Source organism: Erinaceus europaeus, chromosome X, assembly GCF_950295315.1.
Source record: "Erinaceus europaeus chromosome X, mEriEur2.1, whole genome shotgun sequence".
NCBI classification, from domain to species: Eukaryota; Metazoa; Chordata; class Mammalia; order Eulipotyphla; family Erinaceidae; genus Erinaceus; species Erinaceus europaeus.
The window spans coordinates 31,789,841-31,794,528 of record NC_080185.1 but is presented as its reverse complement, the minus strand read 5'-3'; the positions used below and the strand labels follow the sequence as shown (position 1 = coordinate 31,794,528).

The following is a 4,688-nucleotide window of genomic DNA, read 5'->3' as shown; positions in this document are numbered from 1 at the left end:
TAAAGATAACATAATTTTCACAAGGCCTTAGGGACTCATTGACTTTTATTTTTTTGCAAGTTGGTGCATTTTAATTGTCTATATTTTCACATATAATTTAACAGATGATTCAATACAGAAATTATAAGGTATATACTCAATAGGGCAGTATTCTGCAATTAAAAATAAGCAGTATTATGTCCTTTGGGACTAAATGGATAGAACTGGAATTAATTATGTTTAATGAAGAAAATAAGGAAGCAAAAGAAACATACAGCTTTTATTTCCTTTTTAAAATGTTTGTTTATAAGATTTTGTAAGTTTTAGTTGATGTGTTTCACCTTTCTCCAAATTTTGAGTTGTCAGTCCATGTGCACCACCAAAATGTCTCTCTCCTCCCTTCCCTTCACATCTAGCAACTCCCTCCCTCATTTCCTCCCTCTCCAACTATTACGTTCTCAGTTGTTTCAGTCTTAGAAAACACAAGTCCCCTCTCTCATCACTCTTTGTATCTCACTTCTCCAGGCTAACATTTTTCAGAGAGAACGTGGGAAAGATAGTCTCATTGGGGAGAATCTGGTACAAACTTTGGGTTGAATGGATGGCAAAGCAGACACGTTCCCTAGTAAGTTATGTTCTGACTCATTGATCTTTCTTTAAAAAAACCCACATATTAATTAACTACTGATTTATATGTCTACATTTTGCTAGGAGTGTACATAAACACCATTCCCACCACCAAAAGACTGTGACCCATCCCTCCCACCCACTCCTACCCCGCCACTGGCCCAGGAAGCTGCATGTATACCCCTCACCACAGGGTTTTTACTTTGGTGCCCTACTTACAATTAATATGAGAGGGGGAAAATCAATTGTATGTCTCAAAGTTTCTCAAAACACAAACTGAATCTTTTTAATATATAGGCTGTGTATTTGATATGCAGACTCTCTCAAAAGCCTAGACCAAGTAGATTAGAAGCATCCAATAGCACAGCTATATACAAAATACTGGATACTGTACAGCAAACCCTAACAAAAGGACTTTTCAAAGTTAACCCAATTACCAAATAATGTGATGATAACATTAACTATCGATTGTCTTTTTTTGTTGTTGTTTTTTTTTATATAATTGTTTGACTCCGCAAAAATCAGAGACACTAACGGACAGCCAACCTATCCCATGGTGCCCTGAGTGAAGATAAGTCAACTTTGATATATGATGGACTAAAATCGATTGTCTTTTTGAACCCTAAGACAGCAGGAACCTCACATCTCCACTATAGAGCCCCTACTTACCCCAGTCCTGGAACCCTTGGATAGGGCCCACTTTCCCTTATGCCTCTCCCAATCCATACCAAATAATATTGCATCCGCCGATCACAACCTAACCAACACAACGATTGCCACCTCAACATGCTTCACCTCAGACTGTGTCCAGAGACTTCACGTGTGGAATGACAACCCTTCAGCTTCATTACTCGGGTGAGACCTTTCCTTTTATAGTACACTCTAATTTCATCTCAGGTGGTTCACTTTCTAACAAAGTCCCATAACCTAGATATACACCAGTCTCTGTGAGAGAGAGCTTATGTTCACACGTATCCATAAACTACTGCAAAATATATACCTGAAAGCAGAAGTACACTAGAGTTTGCAGTGAGTACCTCCCTAACACTTCCTCTCCACTATTCCAAACTTGGGATCCATGATTGCTCAACAATTTGTTTGGCTTCATATGTTAACTCTCTTTTCAATCACCAGGTTCCAGATGCCACCAGGATGCTGGCCAGGCTTCCCTGGATTGAAGACCCCACCAATGTGTCCTGGAGCTCAGCTTCCCCAGAGACACACCCTACTAGGGAAAGAGAGAGGCAGACTAGGAGTATGGACCAACCAGTCAACGCCCATGTTCAGCGGGGAAGCAATTATAGAAGCCAGACCTGCTACCTCCTGCAACCCTCAATGACCCTGGGTCCATGCTCCCAGAGGGCTAGAGAATGGGAAAGCTATCAGGGGAGGGGGTGGGTTATGGAGATTGGGTAGTGGGAATTGTGTGGAGTTGTACCCCTCCTACCTTATGGTTTTGTTCATTAATCCTTTCTTAAATAAAAAATAAAAAAAACACATAAAAGTGAGATAATCGGGAGTCGGGCTGTAGTACAGCGGGCTAAGCGCAGGTGGCGCAAAGCACAAAGACCGGCATAAGGATCCCGGTTCGAACCCCAGCTCCCCACCTGCAGGGGAGTCGTCGCTTCACAGGCGGTGAAGCAGGTCTGCAGGTGTCTATCTTTCTCTCCTCCTCTCTGTCTTCCCCTCCCTCTCTCCATTTCTCTCCGTCCTATCCAACAACAACGACAACAATAATAACTACAACAATAAAAAACAAGGTCAACAAAAGGGAAAATAAATAAAAAATAAAATATAAAAAAAAGTGAGATAATCTTTTTTTTTATTCTTTCCTAATTTATTTTACATATCACTATCTTCATGATCCTCTCTGGTTGCAAGTATGTGATAGCTAAAGGCAAAAATCTCAACCTTTCTTACCACTGAGTATTCTTTCATTGTGAAGGCACTGCTTTTGTTCACTGATGTATCCCTAAAATAGATAACTAAAATACAAAATGCTCTATATGTTGAATAAAAGGTAAATCAAATCAGTGGATTTTCTCTCCATATAAAATGTCTTCATGAGGACTCGGGAGATAGCATAATGGGGATGCAAAAAGACTGTCATGCCTGAGACAACACAGATCCCAGGTTCAGTCGTTATATATTATATTTATTAAAAATAGAATTGTGTCACAATAAAATGATTATTGTTAATAATGCATACTTCTGTAATTGCTTCCCCGCTGAACATGGGCGTAGACTGGTCAGTCCATACTCCCAGTCTGCCTCTCTCTTTCCCTAGTAGAGTGGGTCTCTGGGGAAGCGGAGCTCCAGGACATATTGGTGAGGTCTTCAGTCCAGGGAAGCCTGGCTGGCATCCTGATGGCATCTAAAACCTGGTGACTGAAAAGAGAGTTAACACACAAAGCCAAACAAATTGTTGAGCAATCATGGACCCAAAGCTTGGAATAGTGGAGAGGAAGTATTAGGGGGGTACTCACTGCAAACGCTAGTGTACTTCTGCTTTCAGGTATATATTTTGCAGTAGTTTATGGATACGTGTGGACATATGCTCTCTCTCACAGAAACTGGTGTATATCTAGGTTTTGGGACTGTTAGAAAGTGAACCACCTGAGATGGAATTAAAGAATACTTCTCACTCAAGTAATGAAGCTGAAGGTTTGTCATTCCACATGTGAAGTCTCTGGACACAGTCTGAGCTGAAGCATGTTGAGGTGGCAATTGTTGTGTTGATTAGGTTCCACCTTCTGCAACCCACAATGACCCTGGGTCCATGCTCCCAGAAGGATAGAGAATGGGAAAGCTATCAGGGGAGGGGTGGGATATGGAGATTAGGTGGTGGGAATTGTGTGTAGTTGTACCCCTCCTACCCTATGAATTTGTTAATTTTTCCTTTCATAAATAAATAAATAAATAAATAAAAATAATGCATACTACCTGCTTTTGACATTTAGATCAAGTTAACTAATTCTGATTCATTCAGTACTACATGCAATATTTTTCTGAAAGAATCTATTGCACACCTATAAACTCTCAATGCCTGTTTACTATTTGCATCTGAAAATCTCTTCATTATAGTATTTATTAAGTCTCCTCCAGTCTCACAAGAAGATGTTGTTCTCCTTTTCAGTGCTCAGAGATCCAACAGTGTGCCATACACTTATCACTGCTCCAAAATTCTACTACAAATGTTAGGACCTTTACAAAGAAAACATTAACTTTACTTATACAGAAATTAGAAATCTATTATTTATCTCACTAGGCTAAAACCAATGTGCCCCCAGAACTGTGTTCCAATCTGAAGTTTCTGAGGAAAATTTATCTTTTCCAGCTTCCAGAGGCTATGCCTTGGCCCTTGCTCTCTTCTTTCATTCTCTTTTTTTTTTTTTTTTTAAGTATTTCCTTTCCCCTTTTTCCTTTTATTTTTCTTTTTGGCCAGCAAGGGTATTAGTGGAGTTCCATGCCTGCACAATTACTCTACCATTTCCAGACACCAGCATCAATGCAGCATTGCTCATGAAGCTTTCCCATGCAGGGAGGAACTGGGTGCTTGGATCAGGGTCACTGCACATGGGAGTGTGCGTGTTCTACCAGATGTGCCACTGCTTGACTTCCATTCCTACATAGTGAAAGCCATTAGGATAGCATTTACTCTTATATTTTTCTGACTCTGACAGGTTTTCAAACCACATTGTTTCACTTTCACTCTGTAAAAAGTCATTGCATTGATTCCACACAGATAATCCAAGATGATTTTATAATCTTGAGATTCTTAATTTAATCATATCTGTAAATTATTTATGCCAGTTATTTTAACAAAATTACAAGTATATGGATATGTTATCCTGCAAGATGTTTTCCTGAGAGATTTCAACAATGCTATTTTACAGAGGGCACATTTAAGAAAAATAGAATAGTCTCAATTCAATTTAGCATTTAAAAATTTTCCACAACTCTAGAGATTAAACAATTATTTGGTTCCAGCTTTGTTAAATTATACAAATTAAGCTCATTGGTAATAAAAATAATCATAACTCACTGGAAGAAGATGATATCTGACCTTTTAATTAAAGATC

The 4,688-nt window shown here is 39.2% G+C and overlaps 1 non-coding gene across 1 annotated transcript; it reads right to left on the bottom strand.

Annotated features, from left to right (window-relative positions):
* Positions 1-1,106: 1,106 nt before the first annotated feature.
* Positions 1,107-1,253, bottom strand: LOC132536083 (small nucleolar RNA SNORA79). Its single transcript, XR_009547762.1, has one exon. It is a non-coding gene; the product is annotated as a small nucleolar RNA SNORA79 (small nucleolar RNA).
* Positions 1,254-4,688: the final 3,435 nt, after the last annotated feature.